Genomic DNA, 21,945 nt, shown 5'->3' on the forward strand with positions numbered 1-21,945 from the left:
GGGGTTGCCCCCAGTGCCCAAGGTGCCGAGGGAGAGCCTGCCAACAACGTTTCCTGAGATTGCCAGCCCTCCAGAACCAATCTTCTCCGCCGACACCTTTATCAACGGCCAGCCGTGTCCACCTGGCCCCCTCTACCTGGGACCTCCAGCCAGTCCACCAGCCAAGCCCGAGTCCAGACCCGTCAAGTCGCGGTCTGATGTGCCCGGAGCCACACTCAGCTCTCAGGCCCCAGCCTCTCCCGGCGCCGTGCCCGTCAAGTCGCGGCCGGACGTCCACGGAGCCAAAGCTGGACCAAGCACCTTGGCCTCTCCCAGCGCCGAGCCCGTCAAATCGTGGCCGGACGCCCTCGGAGCCACACCTGGCTCCGACACGTCAGCCCCTCCAGAAGCCGAGCCCGTCAAGTCGCGGCCGGTGGGTCCCGGAGCCAAAGCTGACCCCGCACCAGACACGTATAGGCTAAGCGCTGTCACTCCAACTGATGGCCAGCCACCCCAGCTCCGCACAGCCAAGCGGGTGGTCCTGCCCGGCCGCGGGGTTATGGCGGTCCCTGTTGAGCTAGTAGGCCATCGCACCAAGGATGCCATCCAACTAGCTGCCCCAGAACAGAGGTTTGGGGAGGATCTTGTTATTCCAGAGGGCCTGTATGCCCACAGGCCTGGCTCTGCCACTGTGTTTAGAGTACTGGTGGTCAATGAGGGGGAGGTGCCCCTCTTGCTGGATGCTGGCCTCCCAGTGGCAGGGGAGCTGGTCAAACCTGACATTCTAGAGGTCTCTGATACGCCTCCCCCGCGTCTCCACACGTTCCAAGAACCTGCTGAGCCTATAGACATGCAGGAGTTGTGGGAGGCCCTGGAGATGGAAGACAATGAGTTCCTACGCAAGGACCCCTTGCTCAAGAAGGAGGTCTGGACTATGTTGTCAGAATACAGAGACGTCTTCTCCAATTCTACCCCCGGCTGCACAGATGTGGTTGAGTTGCAGCTGCGCCTCAAGCCAGGGACCCAGCCGATCCGCCAGAGATTTAGGGATCTGAACCCGCGGCAAGAGGCTTAACTGGAGAAACAACTGGACACCTGGCTACAGGAGGGAGTTATAGAGCCGTCAGACTCCGCCTGGAGCAGCCCCCTGGTGCCCATCAAGAAGAAGGACGGGAGCACCCGCTGGGCCGTCGACTACAGAGCCCTCAACAAGTGTCTGGAGCTGGACAGCTACCCCCTGCCTAGGATCCAGCAGTTGGTGGAACGAGCTGGCGGGCACCGTGTCTACAGTGCTTTAGACGCGGTGGCCGCATACTACACCATCCGTGTGTCCGAGGACAGCCGGCCCTGCACCGCCTTCACCACCCCCAGGGGCTTGTATCAATGGAAAAGGATGCTTTTTGGCCTGGCTACGGCACCGTCTGTCTATTCCAGGTTTATTGCAGGGGTCCTAAACCCACTAGGCACAGCCAACCTCCAATCATACCTTGACGACGTCCTGACCTTCCACCAGGATACCTGGGCCCACCTGGCCAGGCTCCGAGAGGTCTTGGAAGCCCACCGCAGGGGAGGGATCCGCCTCAAGCCCGCCAAGACCAAGCTGTTCCGATCCAAGGTGGATTATCTGGGCCACACCCTCAGCCGTGAGGGGATAGCCATGCAAGAGGACTATATTGACCGTATCTTGGACTGGCCAGCCCCTAGCACCCCCAAGGATTTGCTGGCGCTGCTGGGGTTCTTTGGATACTACCGCCTGTTCATCCCAGAGTATGCAGACCTCACCTACGAGATGAACCGCCAGAAGACGGCCAAGACCCTAACCTGGACGCCTGAGATGGAAGCCCAGCTGCTGCAACTCAAGGACAAGTTCCGCAAGGCCCCCATCCGAGCGCCGCCCAGGTTTGATTTGCCAGCGGTGTTCCAGCTCACCACAGATTTCAGCAGCCGCGCCATCTCTGCCATACTGAGTCAGTGCCAGGAGGGCAAGGAGAGGCTGATTGCCGCCGTGGGGCGCAAGACAACCGACCCTGAGACGCGCTACCCGTCCTGGAAGGGAGAGATGGCCGCCATTATGTATGGGATCCGAAAATTCCACGGCATCTTGTCCTACCGCAGCTTCCAGATCAACACTGATTCCTCTGCCTTGCTACAGATGAAATCACTGAACACATCCACAGGGATGGTGGCCCGCTGGCAGGAGGAGCTAGCGGCCTTAGACTTTACCGTCTGCCACAGGCCTGGCACCCAGAATACCAACGCCGACGCCCTCAGCCGCCGGGAAGATGCCAACATGCCAACGGCTAGCGCCGAAGAATTAGCAGAGCAGGCTGAGTATATCCACAACCTTTGCCAGCTAGGGGAGTCCGCAGCCAGCCGGCCTCCTGCCGCCCGACTGGATCCAGCTAGAGTATTGGAGGCTCAGACACAGGACCCCCTCCTGCTCCGTGTCCGCCAATGGGTGGCTGATGGCAAAGCCCCAACCAAGGCTGAGCTGCGTGGCAAGGAACGAGACGAGCAGCAGTACGCCAGCCGCTTCCCAGCCCTGGGGCTTGACGAGCATGGCTGCCTCACCACCACTGACCAGACTCTGACAGGAGAGAGGACAAGATACCTGCTGCCTTCGGCCCTCCAGCAGGACGCGTTCTTTCTAGCCCATGGGACCCCCATGGCTGGGCACTTTGGGATGGACGCAACTATCGCCCGCGTTGCCATGCACTTCTGGTGGCCCAACCTGGCCCGTGACGTCCGCCTGATGGTACAAACCTGCCCTGAGTGTGTCCAGAAAGTTACCAAGGAGAGGCTGAAACAGGGGATCCACGTGCCCTCCCGCCAGGGGTATCCACAGCAAGTCCTATTCATCGACCTGGTGGGGCCACTGCCAGAGACCCCAGCTGGGAACCGCTACATCCTCACCTGCCAAGATGGATTCAGCCGGTTTGTCAGCCTCTACGCCATCCCCAACAAGCGCACCCTCACGGTGGCTGAAGCCCTGTTGCACCGCCACCTGGCCACGTTCGGATGCCCCCTGAAGATCCATTCCGACAATGGAATGGAATTTACCGGCCAGGTATTCCAGGAACTGGCCTCCAGGCTTGAGATTGGCCTGACACATCCACCACCCTACAACCCGCAGTCCAACCGAGTGGAGAGGTTTCATAGGACGCTCAACACAGGCATGCGCCTGTTCCTAGACAGAGACGATAACAACTGGGAGCCACACCTGCCTGCCATCGCCTTCGCATACAACACCAAGGCCTGCAGATCCACTGGCGTGACCCCGTTCCTGGCCTTCTTTGGGAGAGAGGCCAAACTTCCGGTGGACATGGTGCTACGGCTGCCAGAGACCGAATATGCTTCAGTTCCAGCCAACGTTCAAGCTCTGTTGCAGCGCTACTATGCAGTGTATGATGCCATCCAGCAGAAGGAGGAGGGAGCCATCAGGAGGAGCGCGGCAGCTTACGAAGGCACGGCCAAGTATGAGGTTGGAGACTTGGTCTGGTACCTGGCCCCCCGCCTGGTGCCAGGGAAGGCAGCCAAGATTACCAAGAGATGGACTGGCCCCTGGAAAGTAGTGAGGAAAGCTACAGAAGTCCATTATGTCATTAAACCTGCCTCTCCAGTAGCCAGGATCTCAGAAGTTACCGCGCATGTAGGCCGACTGCGCAAATACACTGGAGATGTGACTGCCCACCAGATCCCAGCAGACATCCAAGTTGACATGGACGGCGACGAGGATGCCACTGAGCTGCCAGTTGGAGCGGCGGCGCCCGCAGCTAGCAACCCAGGACAGCTCCCAGTGCACCAGCCAGCCGCAGCCGCCCCACAGCTTAGCGGCCAAGATCGTGACCCAGTGGAGGAAAACCTGCAGGAGCAGCCCAACGAACCACCGCCGCCGCCGCCCGCTCCAGAGCCACTCAGAGATGCCATCTGGAACCCTGACGCGGACATGGAGAACCTGCCAGCCAGCAGCGAGCCTGTAGGAGAAGAGCCAGCCACTGCGATGGAAGAAGCCGCCCCAGAAGAAGAAGAAGAAGCCATGTGCCCCCTGCTGATGACAGCCATCCCCATCCGGGTAGGAGCTAGGAGACCAAGCAACCTGAATCAAGCAGGCGCCCCCATGGAGTTCTATGCACCCTTTGCCATCGCCATTCCACCCTTGGGAACCATCAGAGTCTGCCTAGGCCTCCGTGTCCAACTACCAGCCGAGACAGAACTAATCCTGCAGACGAGGCAAAATTTCCAGCGGCGGGGCTTGGCCGTCGCCAACCCACGCCTAGAAGCCAACCAGGAGCTGACCATGCTGATCACCAACCACAGTCAGACCGAGCAACGAGTGTCCCAGGGAGCCTGTGTAGCCCGAGCTGTCCTCCATCGAGCTGTGCCCCAAGAACTGCCTGTCCGGCGCAGGCATAGGCTGTCGTATCCCCAGGTTCAAGGCCTGGTGGCTCAGGAGCCACGCAACCCTTGAAGGGGAGGTTGTGGTAATACGACACCCAGACGGACAGGCCGTTTACAGAGTTGCTTCGCTGTGACTTATGATAACAAACCCCCAGCACTAATCCTATTATATCACCATCTATCTCATGACCGCTGTTGACCCCGCACCCAGCGGTCAAACTAGCCTGCCTAAATGTGGGGAGGGGACTCAAACATGCAACTATCACGAGTCCCTCACGCGCTTATATAACTGGGAGGCGTTGCCTCCCCTTTTACCACCGCTGCCCCCACAGCTTGTCTACCGTCGGGAGCTAAGCCCTAGCGCCCCACACCCCCTTCAAACCTAACCATTGTTATAATCTGTTGTATATATATAGTAAACATAACTTGTAAATATTATTCAGTTTAAATATATAATTTCTGTATGATTGAATCCTGCTTGTTTGTTTGGTAGAATAATTAAAGGCTAGGGCTCGTTGAATCCGAACTCGTTACCCCGTGGGCCGAGAACGCTCGGCTTACCAGATAAGGTAGAAACCTAATTTTTTTTTGGTGAATACTGACCTTATGAGAAAAGTGGTGTTATGACCGCTTGACCGCACCCTGACCGACTTTATGACCGATTTTTGTCCGGCTTTTACTACAGACATATATCATGAATATCGTGGCTTCTATTACAGCTAGAGACCTATAAATTTTTTTGGTAAATCCTTGAGCAACAGTAAACAGATAAAAATATTAATTGGTGCCGCCAACCGCCGTTTTACCGCCGTAACCGCCGAAAATGGCGGTTTCCGTTATTTGCCGTTTTTCGGCGATGATCAGAAAAAGTATTTTTTTTGTTATGAAAAATAAAAGTTCGTCCTAAAATTTTGTCATCCTAGCTGCAAAATTGGCCGCTCCACAGCTGTTTTAAAATTTAGCGGCTGGCCGCTAAAAAGCGGCTAAGGAGCGGCCTGACTGCTATGACTAGAAAAAGTAATTTTCTCTAAAAATACACATGAACCACCAGAAAAAAATTTTACGTCTTTATCTGTAACAGAAGCCAAGATAGAGGGGGGGGGGGTCAATATGACCCCCCCCCCCGATCTATTAAAGGACGCCTGCAAGAAATAACACGCTTTAACTGCTGAAAGACTGCCACAAGAAGACCCAATACCCCAAATTTAAAGCCTTCAGCTTCAATAACAGAAAAGTATTATAACCTTATCTTTGTCAGAAACTTAGATTGCATGTAACTAATTATATTTTTACAATAAAAACACCACGTTTTATAGTCAAAATCTATGAAAAAAATTCGATTTAAATTTCATTTTTAAACGAAAATAATAGCGGAAACAAAGGGGTAAACTAATACAAGCTTAGCTGTGATTGGTTGTTAAGCTGATTCCGCCTTCTGATTGGCTACAGTACATTCGGTACAACGCAAGTAAAACTTATTTTTTTTTAATGATTTTGACTTTAAAAATGGGTATTTTTATTGTAAAAATATAATTAGTTACTGGAAACCTAAATTTTTGACAAAAATAAGCTTATAATTTTGTTTCTAGGCCACGTAGTTTAATTTCAAAGTTTTCAACATGAGCATTGCAATTCTTTCAAAATTTTCATTGTACATAAAATGTCATTTTAAAATGCCTAGAACTTTTTTGTTATAGAAGCTGAAGGCTTCAAATTTGGGGTATTTGGTCTACTTGTGGCAGTCTTTCAGCAGTTAAAGCGTGGTATTTCTTGCAGGCTTCCTTTAAGGTGGGAATTGGGGCCCGATCTGTAAGGGTTAACATCTCTAGAATGGCAAAAAAGATAAATAAAACCAACATCTAACGAAATAGAAGAAACGTTGTTCCTTGTGAGAAGGTATTGTCAATAAATCATTGCGTATGATATTATTTAATTAAGACAGGAAAAACTTTTAAATTAGTTATCAATTTAAATTGCTTCATAATACTAGCACTCTAAACTAGAGGAAAGAAAAAAGCTAAAATTGCAATACAGTATTATGCAACTAGTAACAGTCTTTAAAAATTCATTTAACTTTTATTAGCGAAGCTTCTAGACAATTGAAGCCTATTTGTTCTACTTACTATGAATTAACTTTTAGAAGTGGTTTTAATCGAAAGGAATTTTAAAAAAAATTATGCTATTCTTTATCTACGTATTCAGTTCAAAAGTAAATAGATGCTACAAAAAAAAAAAAAAATAGCTTAAAACATATCAAAAAGTATGCTAAATTACAGATACTTTGTGTTTCACGATTAAACAATGTCATCCTTGTTTTTTCTTCACTTAAATGACCCGTGACACTTTCATTTTCCTTTCAGAAGTCATGTTTTAAAATTTCATTATATTTTAAGTTGTGTACGACAGTTTTAGCTACTGAAACATTCATGAATATATGGTATAGACAGCTTTTCGCAGTTAGTAAAATGTAAAGTTAAAGATTAATTCTAGTTTTATTTACCCATAGGGACCAAAAAAGGAAATATACATGATTTTGCAGTATGAACCGGTATAGAACGGGTTCTAATAAAGCTAATAATATATAACCGGAGCCATCCTTGAAAAGTTCTTTTTCATAGACTAGATGGCGGTTTCGCACTTAGTACCTAAAACTAAGGCTCTGTATTCGAAGAGGTTGGGAGTACTAAAAAATAGCTTTAAATCTCCCTAAACATAATAAAATAGTATGAAATCATACCGGGACCTAAGTAAAGCATCCTAAGATCTTAACGCCCAAACAAAAAACCCTTACTTTTCCCAGCTGTCATATTGGACGTTCATACCCTCCCAACCTCCAATTTAAAGAATAGCGAAGTCACTATAAATAACAACAAAACAAAGATACTCGCTGACATTTTTATTGTTAATAATAGGGGTAGGTACTGATATTACAAAGCATTTTTTGTTGTTGTTGCAAGTATGATATAAGAAAGAGGGGACTTTAAATTATTCGTTTAATCTAAAACTTTGGGTACTTTTATACATTTTCTTTAATGATTGTTTCCTAACTAATACTGTCCAAACTTTTCAACCAACAATCTTAATTTACAGAAGGAGTAGTTCAGTTTATAATCATTGGGGATGTACACAAATTTCGTCCATTACTGTTTTTGTTTGTCCGATAAAAGCTCGCTTACCATGAAACCGAATAAGTTCCTCATTTATAGAAACTTTATAAATATATTTTGTTTTATAATTTAAGTCTTGAGAAGGTTTTAGGCTATTTTTTTCCTCCTCCCACCTCATTCGAAACTTAGTCCCGTGTTGTTCCTAGATGCTAGGAGCGCAACCGCTAGTTTGTATTTACAGAAAACTTGTCATTTTTCATGTATCTTTAGCTTTTTATTGCAGAATGAAGATGAATACAAAAGAAACATATCTTTACTTGTATTTAAAAATGCATTTAACATTTTATAACTAGTTGTATTCTGTATGCTGTTAGTTAGTGGAGATAATCTGTGATAAGGGTTTGTCCGTTCGTCCTATTGTCCTTTTCCCCCCTAAAATCTTGCTGTTAGTTCCAAGATAATTCACATATTGTTTTTTTTTACTTTTTAGACTTAAAAGATTATCGTTGTATAGAGTATGCAATAATAATGCAGTCTAGACCAATTAGTATAATCTATACACGAGTCTCTTTAGTATCTCCTCAGTCACTCTGTAGTAATAAGGTACCATTTGGTATCGACTTAATCTAAACTCTAATAGTAATTACATAGTCTAGAATTGACTATAATTTTTTTGGTCTAGACTCTTTAATACCTACGTAATCTAGACTCTAAGTAATTAATACTGTAAACTGAAATTGATTTACAGAATCTGCGCAGATTAGAAGTTACAATGATGTACACAAGTGTACTTGTTAAGCTATCTATGTATATTTTGGTTAAACAATTTTACTAACCAAGCGTCAAGTAAAAAAAATTATAGGCAAATTTTTGTGAATTTTAAATTGTCAATACTCAATACAATTAGGTTGATATATTTTAGGCATTGTAATATTTTAATGATATTCGGCCCAATTCTATAATTTTTTCTAGGCTATTATCTGATAAAAACCAGGAGACCTCACCTTATAAGACAGCCTAAGAAATTTATAGGATGTAGCCGATTATAACTAGCTACTATTGTTGATTTGATAGCAGCTCAAAATTCGTTTATTTTATCGTTTGATTTATAGAGTTTGTTTTTATAGATGTTGTCATCCTTGTTTAAAGAACACTTATCCATAGAATTTAAAGCAAATAAACCATATTTTCTCTTAAAAATTCCCTGTCAAAAAAATGTCAAAAATTTAAACAAACATATGGAAGAGGATTAACAATCTTAACTCACTTAGACATGTCAAACACAGGGATAAAGGGTAATACAGAGATATGACAAAATTTGATCAAAGGGGGGGGGGGGGGGGTGGATTAATATACCACCATTTATTCCTATTTACCATCCTGTGTAAAAAATCATTAAAATTGTTTGTCTATGTAAAGTAGTAAGGTTTATTTGTCTGTAGCTAAAGATTTCAATAACTACTTCAGAGAACCTTAGATCCCATGAGGGTTTTATGCTATATTTCCCTTTCAATCCACATCAAATGGTAAGCCCCTAGATACTAAGGGCGCAGTAGATAGCATAAAATATTTGAAAAGTATAAAATACTGTTGCTTAAGAATCTAATACAGGATGGAAATTACTGAAATGTACAAGAGAATTTTAAAACAATAAAACAATTCTATCAAAGATTCTATTTATTACTTTTATTCAATACAGCCATTTTTATCAATTATATAACATTTTTTGCGGAAACCCCTTTTTTAAATGAATGAATCTCGACTTGGCAAAAATGAATTTTCAATCTTATGCCCTGACATTTACACAAACTAGAATCTGCAAATCCTATTTCATAGATTCGTACAGTTTGCACATATTCAATTGGTTTTGCCACTGTGTATTGGTTTGGGAAGCCTAGATTTTTAGTTTTAAAAATATAATACATTTAAGATATATTTAGATAGGTTGACTCTTCAAAAGAAAATTTTAAAAAAATCTTTAACATTATAAAGAAGCTCTTTAAGTGCCTATAAAAATTATGACGTCATAGGCCAAAGACTAAATTACCAATGGAAGGCCAGTATACATTTTAATTGACCAATGGTAGGCCAGTATGACGTCATTTTGTATAAAAAAGCTAAAAAGCTATCTATATAAGTTTTAGAAACAAATTTTGTTGACTGACTACACAAAAGTTAGACATGTTCCTTCAATGCTATTTCTCACATTTAAAGTGTTTTTACGATGTAAACAATATAATTTTAGCAATAAAAATAGAAAGTAGCTGTTCTACAATTCTAAAAGCAACTGCTAAGTTTGTTTTTCAATAATGAATTAAGACATTAATATATAGTGAAGGATACAAAGGGTTTGAAGAACTCGCATTGCTTATTAAAAACATGATTTTGACTGTTTTGAGGCTTAACCCCCTTCATGATATATATGCAAAAAATATATAAATAAATAAATTCTAAATTCACCCTTTCTAAAGATGTTTATATGGAGATAAAGGTATTGGCAAATAAGCAAAATAGTAATTTAATATTTAAAGATTTTTATATTTTATTCCATATGTCCATCACTCTTTCTGTCTGTCTGTCTATCACTTCATCTGTCTGTCACTCCGTCTGTCTATAACTCCGTCAGTCTCTCACGCCGTCTGTCTCTCATGCCGTCTGTCTATATATCTGATACTCTGTCTGTCTAACCCATTACTTTGTCTGCCTTATTAAATATGTCTGTCTGTCACTCTGTCTGATTGTCCATCAAAACGTTTGTTTGTCCATCACTTATTTTCTTTTCACTCTACCGCCCTCAGCCAACATGCAATTTATTGGAGCTACTGCTGCAATTTTAAAAGCAGCTTTAACAAAGCTGCGGTCGAATTAATAACAAACTACTAAGATTTACCTCCTCTAAGCCGCAGCTAACCATAGCCGCAGCCATCAAATTTTTAATCAGCCACCCTCTCAATCAGCTAAGAATTTAATTTCAGCAGCAGCCGCGCGGCTAAAGACACTCTCAGTATTAGCTATAAATAATTAGCTGAAGGTACAGCTTGCGACCCCTGGCTTAATCCTATCTTTGTTTTATATTCAATTTACTTTTGCTTTATCCCATCTTTTTGCATTTTTTAATGAAAACCGCTGAGAATATCACAATCAAAGCATTAACATACAAAAAGCCTTTTAAAGGTATAATCTTATTCATTTAAAAGCGTTGGTCACTTTAAGAAGAAAAGTTTATTAAAGAAAGTTGTAACTTCCGCCATTTTACATATTTAAGAATTACAAGAACAAATATCCATCCCCCTACTTTATTATTTTACTAGTGGCAGCGCCCCTAACATGTTTTTTTTAAAAGGGAAATGATGAAAATAACCCTAAACCATACTGAAGCTCAAATCTAATAATGAAATAGCCCAACACTATTCCGTGACCATGACCAATTATAAGCTTTCCCAACATAGAGAACCCAATCGGTTCAGTAGTTTTTGAGGTCCTAAACATCAAACAAAAAACATTACTACTTTATACAAAAAGATAGGATATTATTGAACTAAATATGTGAAAGGTTTGTTATAACCTTTTTACCTCAACTGACGTCATCCAATAAAAGGAAAAAATGAGTTTGTATGTACACGGAATAATGATACACATTTGATAAAATTAAAACAGCATTTATATACTTGATATATGTCTGTTTGACTGTATATTAATTTGTTAAAAAGGATCTAAACAAGGATGACAACATCCATAAGTAGCGAAGCACAAAAGTTCGTGAATGGGACTGACCGTCATTGGTGTTTTCTTCAAACGACCGGAAATTTAATTTTGATATCTTTAACAGAAAAAATTTTAGAAATAGGACCAAAAACACTAAAGATGTGGGGGAAAATGTGGAAAATATAAAAATAGCCTAAAACCTGCTAAAAAGCTGTCCGACCGCCATTGATGTTTTATAGTTAATTGTGCTCCTTTATGCTGGTAATGTTGTCAATTTCAGCATTCTATCTTTTATAGGAGCTGAGTAAATCCCGTTTCCCCCATAGCGTTACAGACTGACGGACGGACGGACTGACGGACTGACCGACTGAGTTATAGAGTAGCTTCGCTACTAAAAATCGCAATCAACAAACCTATTCCTTCTGATTTATCTCTTAGATTTAAATCTTACTTTAAATATTCGGACACTACTAGTTTTGAACCAATCAATCAAAATTAAATAAAAGTACCCAAAGTTTTTTGAGCCAAGAAATAAAATATCTAATGATATCATGGCAATATGTCCAATGACCCCGCCCTCACAGATCAATTGTTTTAAGAATCCTTATCCGTTCTTTAAAAGTTATATAACTTACAGGAAAGATTAAATAGAGTTAATTGATTCATTGACTTTAGATAAAACAAGGATGACAACATACATAACAGAGAGGCAAATCAGAGAAACGAGAATTTAATATTGAAAAAATATCATTCAGAAATCTGAATAAACAGAAATTCGATATTAATATAATTTAAAAATTGCTCTAAGTTTATTATATTGTTTTGGACTCTTTATAGTGCCTTTAAAAAAAGCGTCATACAATACAAATGAACAATAATAGGCCAATACACAAGCTAAATTACCAGTGGCAGGCCAGTATACATTTTAATTGGCGTATAGTAGCCAATATGACGTCATAGCATTTTAGGGTGTTAAAATATGCTACATTTTTTAACATTATTCCTAATCGTACCAGGATTCACAATTCATAAAGAAGAATTTATAGGTTATTAGCATGTCCCTAACATTTTATTATGGATGCTTAGTAATATGGGGAATCATCACAAAAATACTTGTATATCTGAATTGCATCAAAAAAATAATCCCAATAAACGTGAACTATAGAGTTCCTTCTTTAAAAAAGAATATCTATAACAATCTATAGATTAAAGAATAAAACAAAGGTCTACTTTTTTTCTTTTCGTTAATTATAAAATGAAATAAAACAAATAATTATTTAATTAAACAATTGAAAAATATAAAATCAGGAAATTTAAACAGCTGTTAATTTTACAATTGTTAGTTTATTCTTTAGTTTGCAAATCTACTCTACATAACTATCCTACAAGCTTTGAAGTCAATAAACTACTTCAACTTTTGATTATAGTTTAATTATCATTCCTATTTTAAGACATTCTATCTTAAAACTCGTGGCCTTCATAATGAATGACAACATTTCAATACATCACTATGATTTCAAAATCTTAATTGATATGCCTTTTTATTGCTAAACATTAGCCTAACTCAATTTAGGAAAAAAAATATTTTTTTATTAAAAAATATGTATCTAATGACAACTGTTCAAACACATTTGAATAAAAAAGTATGACCAAAATATTAAATCAAATACACTTTTTAATAGTTTTTAATATCATTGAATTGACACATTTTTATAACTGATTAGAAATTTCACCTTTAAGATAAGTGACAACTCCTAAAATCTTTACTAATAAACAATATAACCCCTTTAAAATTATTTAATTTAATTTTCAATTCTAAAAATTATATGCCTTTAAAATAATTTTTTTAGCCCGATTTTCTTAAGGTAATCATGGCAAAAAAATATTTACTAAAAATATGTAATCTAATGACAACTGTTAAAACATATTTGAATAAAATAGTATGACCAAAATATTAATTTAAATACATTTTTTATACTAAAAATAAAGTTTTTAATAGCTTTGACACTTTTTAAAAATAATTTTTATTTTTATTTCATATGTCACCTTTAAGATAAGTGACAACCCTTAAAACCTGTAATAATAAACAATATAACCCTCCCAGAATAATATTATTACATTTTTAATGCTAGGGAATTAAAATTAAATTTACCTTTTTTCCTGGCTTATTTACACTATTGCATTGAAGAGTTGAGAGAGTGTCACTTTTAGAGGTTTACTTACTACTACACACGGGTATTAGTACAATGTGCATTACTTACCTACCAACCCTCCCCTTTCCCTTCTGAAGCAAGTGGAAATGTACACTTGGCAAAAAAGGGGGAAGAGCTGAAGAGTAAGAAAGGTATGTTTGCTTTTTCTTGAAAGGTAAATACCCCCTCTCCCCCCCCTAAGAAAAAGGGGAAGGCACATGAAGGGAGAGGGTTAAGTGTGCAGAAAATGACCTCCCCCCATTTTTCGAGGTTTTAAAAGTGTCTCCGGGTCCCCCCCCACTACCCCTTCTCTTTTTCCAATTCTCTTTGAGTAAGGACAGAGATAAAGAAACTAAAAAAAATGCAAGGATCTTAAGGGATAAGACAATGGAGGATAAATTAATATGCACCCCAAATTGTGAGGAAAAAAATTGCCCTTTCTGTAAATTAAACATATTAGTTGAAAAAAATAGCCACTGCTGGTTTGAAACAATCCAATCCAGATTAAATGAAAGTCCCCAAAGTTTTTAAGCAAACGAATGACTTTAGGACTTTGAGGACCAATATAATTTATTATCAAAAGTAAATTCTAATTTACATTCTTAACTTTTTCAGAATATTGCTTGCTTTTGAGTGCATAATTTAAAAGGGATATAGAGAAAAGAGATGGGGAGAAGGGGGGCCGGTATGTTAGATTACCCCTTTAAACCTTTCCCCATCACTATTAACAAGTGAAAAAAGAGTAAAGGAAATGAAGGGAAACCCTTCTTGAAAAGGAATGAATGAAAGAGAGATAAGAAAAGTGGGTGTTTGAGAGAGAGAGAGAGAGAGAGAGAGATAGAGAGAGAGAGAGAGAGAGAGAGAGATAGAGAGAGAGATAAAATAAAGATAAAGAATAAAAATAAAGGTAAAAAGAGTAAATGTAAATAATACTTTAATGAAATTGAGAGAAATAGATAATTATATATTTAACTTTTATAGCGCCTCTAGTCTATTAAACCCCCAACCCACCGCCCCCCCCCACCCAAGAAAATAAATCAAACTTGGATTTAATCATACTAATGTTACTAAGAATTAAGAAGATTAAAATGTAAGACACTCTTATACAAATCAAGTGTATGAAAAAATGACAAGAAGGTAGAAAAATTCTTTTTGAGAAAGGCAAAACGTCATAAAGAAAGAGAAATAAGAGAATGAGAATGAATGAGAGAGAGAGAGAGGGGGGGAGGGAGAGGGAAGAGAGAGGGGGGAGGAAGAGAGAGAGAGAGAGAGAAAAGGAGGGAAAGAGAGAGAGAGAGAAAGAGAGAGAAAGAGAGAGAGAAAGAGAGAGAGAGAGAGAGAGAGAGAGAGAGAGAGAGAGAGAGAGAGAGAGAGAGAGAGAGAGAGAGAGAGAGAGAGAGAGAGAGAGAGAGAGAGGGAAGATAAAGAGGTATTAAGCCACGTAAGGATTTATGTAAAATGTGTGATTTTAAGCAAATCTTTTCTGCAATAATTTGTGAATTTTTACTTCATTAAAAATCAGTTAAAATGCATTGGAAAATAACAGGGAGGTAGGGGACATAGGACTATAATAACACCAGCCCCTAAAGTTTCATAACATACTCTTGTATCATTCGTAAATTTGATTCGTAAATTTTAATTAATTAAATTTGATTGGATGGTATAATTGTCCAATTTCGCAAAAAAAAATTCTGATCTGAAGAAGAGGTAATTTTCTTATTTCACATGGAAACTGTCATCCTTGTTTAAAATTTGATATGGATTTATTTTTACAGGTGATTTTTATAATTTATTAATCCAAACTTTTTATATTATGACAGGTTGTAAAAGATAATAAAACAGGAAAGAAACTGTTTAATAAAAATTGTCAAAAACTGTAAAAAATGCATTCAATTATTTTTTTAAAAAGTATGGTTTTGAATTGATAGGACAATTCTAACATGGCTAGATTAATTATAAGAACTTTCTTTAAAATGGATGTGTCGACCCTAATTATAGAAGAGATTTGCTTTCATGAAAAATTTAATATTAAAGATAAAAAAGGTGAAATTTCGTTTAATTTATTTAAGGAATAATTTCTGTACAAAAATGTCTAATAATTTTAATTTTGATTTAAAGTTTAAAAACTCCTTTCTTTCTCATTTAAATCTAAAATCAAATGTAAAAAGAATTGTTTCATAAAATGATATGTTAAAGGCTAGAAGTTTATGTTAAAAATATAGATCTGAATCGTAAATGTCTAAAAACTGAGTTATGTTTTATTTACATTATGCAAAAATAAGGACATAAAAATGAATTTCTACATTCTTTTGAATTGAGAACACATTCAATTCTTCTCCACTATCAGGCTAAATTATAAATAATTTTCTAAGCTAGGATTTTAGTCTATCCCCCCCCTCCCTTCGAGTGTCTAGATGCCTCTAGGGGCGCAACCACTAGTGTAGATATAAAGGAATATGTAAGACATATGAATCATAACATCTAGACTACCCTAAGTGGGTTTTAAAGTAGCTTTGCTACTAATATACTTTCTTTTTGGGTACCAAAAACCTTGGGTACCAACAGCATAGGGTACCAAAAACCTTGGGTACCAACAGCATAGGGTAACAACAACATTAGGTACCGACAAAGTTGGGTACCAACAACATTGGGTAACAACAACATTGGGTACCAAAAACATTGTGTACCAACAACATTGTGTACCAACAACATGGGGTACCAACAACATAGCATAACTTACCTAAAATGATAAAAACACATATTTGAAATAAATAAAATAGTTAAACTTAAATACATTTAATAATGTTAAGGATTAAATGATTAAATTTTTTTCTGGTAAATAAGCTACACTTTTTACTGATTACATTAGACTTTTCAGTATCATGATAAATAATTAACATGATGTCTGTGACTGTCTGTCTGCGCATGTGTGTAACAAAGGATCTCGCTAACCACTAACCTATACGGTTTTATTTTACCGTGAAGCTTCTTATATTCCGTCAAATTGAATAACTATTTTGGGGGAGGACACCACCAACATTCTAAGACATATTGTCCCCTTAAAAAATAATGCCCTTCCTTTTAATTTTTTATTTATCAAAACTAATACAAAAATCAAAAGGGTCAACTTCCTATCCCCTTATCTCAAGTGCCCCTAGAGTCCTGTAGTGGCTTAGCCGCCAGACATTAAACAAATTAAATGCAGAGTAGCTGCGCTCCTACAATTCTACACCAAAAGGTTACACATTTGATTTATGCAAAAATGTTCAGAAAGACATGAGATCAGTTTTTAATTTTTGTTTTGTTTTGCAATTTCTCTTTTTAAAAGCGAAGTTTTTCTATAATTAGGGTCGGTCCGCACGTCCGTAACGTTTAGCTATTTTCGTTAATTTAGACATGCTACAATTGTCATATCGGTTTCAAACTCTGAATGATGATTCTCATAACAATAAGGTACGATTTAGGAAGACTAATAACTCTATAATCACTACCAGAAAGTCCATACGTTCATTTAAGAAATGCTGATTTTTTACTTGTGAATAAAGTCTGTTCTGGAAAGATGTAGACTTTCTTATTATGTAAATGTTTAAAAACTGTGAGAGATGACATGTAATACAAAGGGTCAACTAAAATGTCAACTTTCTAAAAAATAGGAACATGGCAATGCATTGGGATATACCATTTCAAGAAAAAAGGGGATTTCCCGCATAATGTTCATAAAGCACATAAACACTTCTCCTTATTTTCAAAATATTTTTTTAAAAAGAGGTGGGGCAGTTTTTATTCGTCATTCATTCTTAACTTATATAGAGGGTGCCCCAATCTTGTGAGTCTACCATATGTACATTATAACCTAACCTGAAGTAAAAACGAATTTATATCAAAATAAGGAGGGGGAGATTTAGGTTTTTCTGTGCACTTTAAGAAAAAAAACTAATATGCATCTTCTAAAAAGTAACTCCTCCTTACTAAAAGAACGGAAGGTTATAATTTTGCGTTAAAATGAATTGCGCCTGTTTACGATCCAAGACATCACATATTATTTTAAAAGATAGCGTGTTAGGCACTGTAGCTGTAGATACTATTTTTGGTATCTAGGTATGTTGCAGTGAAGTCCAACACCTTCACTCAGCAAGAGGACATACAGACACACACAGCATAGACGTCCAAGCTTTTTTTTGGGGGGGGGGGTTAAATTTTTTTTAAGGGGGGGGTAATTCGTTTTTGGGGGGGTAAAATGGCGCGCGAAGCGCGCCGCAAATTTTTTTTACCACCCCCAAAGTTTTTAACCAGGGGGTAAAATTTGGATAGCGAGTAATGGATATCTGAAAATACGCATTGACGCCAAAGAGTACAAATGTTACGCCAATTGTGATCACAACTCTCACGTTTATATAAAAATGCAACATATAATAATAGCTATTAAAACAATTTTCAAGCATAACTTTTATCTTTTTAGGATAACAATTAAATAAGAAAAATATTTTTACCATATGAAATTCGTGATCAAACACCTAATTGAAAAAAAATGCAAGACATAGCTCTTATTTTAAGAAAGACTAGGGGCAACGAACGCCCTCAAGAAGCCTCTAAGTGTTCTTAAGGTGGGAGGGGGATAAGTCAACCGCCCTTCTACTTTTTAATTTGAGTTTTAATAAGAAATATTCAGAAAAAAAATTTTGTGGGGGATTTTAAATTGGGAGGGTGGAGATACGCTCTCCCAAAATAGTTAAAAACCTTCCCTGTACCTAAAAAAAAGCTTAATTGCAAAGGAAAACCAAACAGATGTTATTTTCAAAAAAAAAATTTAAAACAAAAATTGGCGCATTTGTATGAACACCAGAATTATAGGTTTGAAAGGGGAAGGAAAAAAAGAGAGGGGGAAGAGAGGGGGTAAACTAGTTTGAAGATATCTGAGAATAGTTATGATCGCCATCTTCCACTATCAAAATTTGCTTGGGGAGGGGGGGGGGGTATAGCAAATAGACGACCAAGGGGGGGGGGGTAATCGCCCCATTACCCCCCCCCCCTTTGGACGTCTATGACACACAGATATCCTATTACTACTTTAGTAAATAGAATATTTTTAACGTCTACCCAAAATTAATCCTAAAATATGTCTCTTAATTTAATTAATTAACCAGACATTTTTGTATTAAGTTTACACAAGGTTGAAAATGTACATACAAGCAAAGAAAGAAATGAAATAGGCTGTATGGATGTTTGTGATACCATGTAAGTTCTCGGTTGAAATTCATTTTTTGGAATGTTTAGTATTTGTCATTGGCAGGATCCCGGCTATTTGATTTATTGTCGGTTTAAGGATTCCTGTAATGGTTATGTACAACTTATAAAGTGTATCAACTCTATAATGTTTATCAGAATTTACTTACTTAAATTTTAAAAATTTTACATAAACTTTTGTATGATATAATTAGCCAATTTTCCTCTGATATTTGGAATAATGATTCCAAGAACAACAAGGTACAATGTTTAAAACAAAATATCTCTGAAATCCATTTCTAAGAAAGTAATTATGTCCCTAAACAATATCATGTATTTTAGCAATTTGCAACAATTGAATTACAATTTTGCAAAGACTTATAAATTATGATTCTGCTTATTAAGTTCTGACACTCTACAAGCGTTAATGTTTGTTTGTTTTAACGTTTGATTTAAGAGAATAACTACTTATAGATCTTGTCATCCTTGTTTCTACATATACTTAAAAATGTTCTGTACTTCGAGATATCTTTTGATAAATTGTAGAAAAAAAACATAATGAATAAGATGAAACAAAAACAATGACGCCAGCAAAACAATTTTAGGATCAAGTCAAGCTGAGTATGCCAATAGCCTGTTTTGGCACACGCTACTTGACTTGGGGGAATATTGGCATACTCTACTTGACTAGGGGGAATATTGGCACACTCTGCTTTACTTGGCGTAATATTGGCATACTCTCCTTTACTTGTCAAGATATGCTTTTTATAAAATTTTGAAATAATTTATGTATATATACTAGCGGCTCCACCATCGCCCCCCCCCCCCCCCACCCTTGATGTCTCTAGGGGCATTTGAGGGAAGGAGAGAGCTGAAAATCTCCTTTATATTTAAGTTCTAAAAAGAAAAACTATTGTAACAAAATCATGGTATTTTAAAGGACCAATAAGAAGCTTCATTGAAAGAAGAACCATAACAGTCCATCGATTAGTGAGATCTTTTATTTTGAAATTTTAATGGTTTTAGGCTAATTTTCGTAACTTTTCTACTACTTGGAATAGAGAGCTCTTAGATGCTAGGGACGCAACTGCTAGTTTATATATTTTACGTACATAAAGTAGTAAATTTTTAGGTTGAATTATTATAATATAAATCTGAAAATATGTTAAGTTCATCTTTTTTTTTATTTTTTTTTGTCATGTTGCTTTGTTTGCTAAACTATTGGCATACTATGCTTTACTTGATGAAATATTGGCATACTAAGTTTTACTTGGGGGAATATTGGCATACTCTACTTGACTAGGGGGAATATTGGCACGCTCTGTTTTACTTGTTGCCATTGGCACACTAAGCTTGACTTGATCCCAATTTTATGTTAATTTCTAGAAAACACTTGAACACGTAAAGATTAAGATATTATCAAGTGGAGAGATATGTTTAAGGAAGAAACGTTATATAAAATAAGAAAGAGTTGCGCCTGTTTTATGACAAGGCATTCCCCTCCTCTCACTAGTAATGTCGTGCAATTTTTTAACGTCTTCAGTTATGAAATGAAGGCCCCTAAATTGCGGATTTATTATATTCAGGATTGTTTTTTTCAGACAATTTTTCTATGTTTGTTGATTTTATCTTAATGAACTGGAGTAATTTAAGCTTTATAAACCCAAATATAGCCACATTTTTACGTAATTATTTAATCTTTTAATTTAAGGTAAGTGCGGCGACTCTAAAACAGAGTAGCTTGTAAATAACTACAATTGTCCGTACGTATATGAGTTCTTTGTTAAAGTTGAGACCTCATTTGTTAATGTTCGTATGTCTATCTTCTCTAACTTATTTGTTAAGCTTCGCTTTTATGGATGTTGCCAACCTTTTTTATCTAAAACTAGTGGCTACGCCCCTAGAGGCCACCAGGGTCACTTGAGAAGGGGGAGTTGAATTCAATAACCCATATCTTTATTTTAGGTTTCGAAAGAAAAAGTAAAATAATGTTGGTGTTTATATTTTTTTTTGGGGGGGGGGGAGGGGGGTTGAGGGTCGACTTGTAAAGAGGAACCATATCGGTTCAGTGGTTAGCGAGGTCCTTCGGTACAGGCAGACAGACATACATACGAAGATCTTGTTACTTTATTATAAGGATATTGTTAGCTTTTTATTGCCGCGCTACTTTTGGACATAATTGTCATGGTTTATGTAATTTAATTTTTGACTGACCTGTTCAACTAATTTCGTCAGGAATCTTAAGGGATAAGACATTTAACGATAAATTTCAATGCATCCACAATTAAAACTACCTACGGGTTGAAAAGTTTGGACACCTCTAGTTTGTAACGAACCAATCAATATTCAGTAAAAGTAACCTAAGTTTTTGAGCCAACAAAGATAACATTAATGTAACTTTGGGTACCAGTGTAATTTACAGTCCACTGTTCCCTTCCGCCCTGAGTTTCATGCAGTAAGGAGTTCAAAAGTGATATATTTTGCCACGCACAGTGTGCTCTATAAGCCTTGCTTCATTGGAAAATTGTCAAGACTAAAATGGATTTTTACATGACTTTTAATATTTAAAATAAGGTCTAATTATGGCTTTCAATTCCCTTTTAACACCGCATACATTACTACCCGCATGTTTGACTGCTTTGCTGTTCTTGCTTTTATATTCAAGAGCTTTGTTACCTATGGATGTTGTATTTTTTGTTTAATGCAGTGTTTATGAACTTTAAACATTGGCATTTTCTACTAATTTTTTATTTTATTCAAACTTTTAGTGTTATGACCACACTATGTCTTGTAAACTGCATTTGTTTTGAGTTATGCACTAACTTTGTTTTCACTTTCAACGTCAGAATTTTTGTCACATTACTGCAGAGCGTCTACAATGCACTTTGTCCATGAGTACGTCCATTTAGATATTTGATATTTCATTTACTGGATTTTTTTACCCTAGCCTGTAGGCCCTAGGGTCTTTAAAAGGGAGAGATTAAAATAAAAAAAAAGGATGACAACCATAGAGCTGATTTTCAAAAAAACTATGTAAAAACTTGAGGAAAATCACGAGACCCCAAAAATAAGGTTTATGTCTTTTGAGGCATGAACTACAGACAGACGGTCAAAACAATGTATAGACTAGATGTGTATGTCACAAGATTTTTAACTGACAATTTCACCTGTCTAATTTCAATAGCAGCCGAGGAAATTCCATTTCCCCCTATAGCACTACTGACTGACTGATAGACAGACAAAGTAATTATGGAGTAGATTCTCTACTAACAAGGATGACAACATCCATAAAAGCGAAGCACTGAAACGTTAGGACAAACGGACATTAACTTGTATAGTGT

General features: G+C 38.2%; 2 protein-coding genes across 8 annotated transcripts in view; both read right to left on the reverse strand.

The window, feature by feature from the left end:
- ND-B17.2 (NADH dehydrogenase (ubiquinone) B17.2 subunit) overlaps positions 1–21,945 on the reverse strand; it is a 397,876-nt gene that overhangs the window by 309,971 nt on the left and 65,960 nt on the right. The gene's annotated exons all lie outside the window — the stretch shown is intronic.
- LOC145306322 (uncharacterized) overlaps positions 1–21,945 on the reverse strand; it is a 228,818-nt gene that overhangs the window by 92,989 nt on the left and 113,884 nt on the right. Inside the window, exon 1 of one of the 6 annotated variants that reach the window (XM_080148407.1) lies at positions 13,342–13,436. The exons of the other annotated variants lie outside the window; for them this stretch is intronic. The gene's annotated coding sequence lies outside the window, so the exon portion shown is untranslated. Of the gene's footprint in view, positions 1–13,341; positions 13,437–21,945 lie in introns of those variants that run through there. 6 annotated transcript variants of the gene reach the window in all.

The sequence above is a fragment of the Acartia tonsa genome, chromosome 14, assembly GCF_053477335.1.
Source record: "Acartia tonsa isolate MP-2025a chromosome 14, ASM5347733v1, whole genome shotgun sequence".
Classification (NCBI taxonomy): Eukaryota; Metazoa; Arthropoda; class Copepoda; order Calanoida; family Acartiidae; genus Acartia; species Acartia tonsa.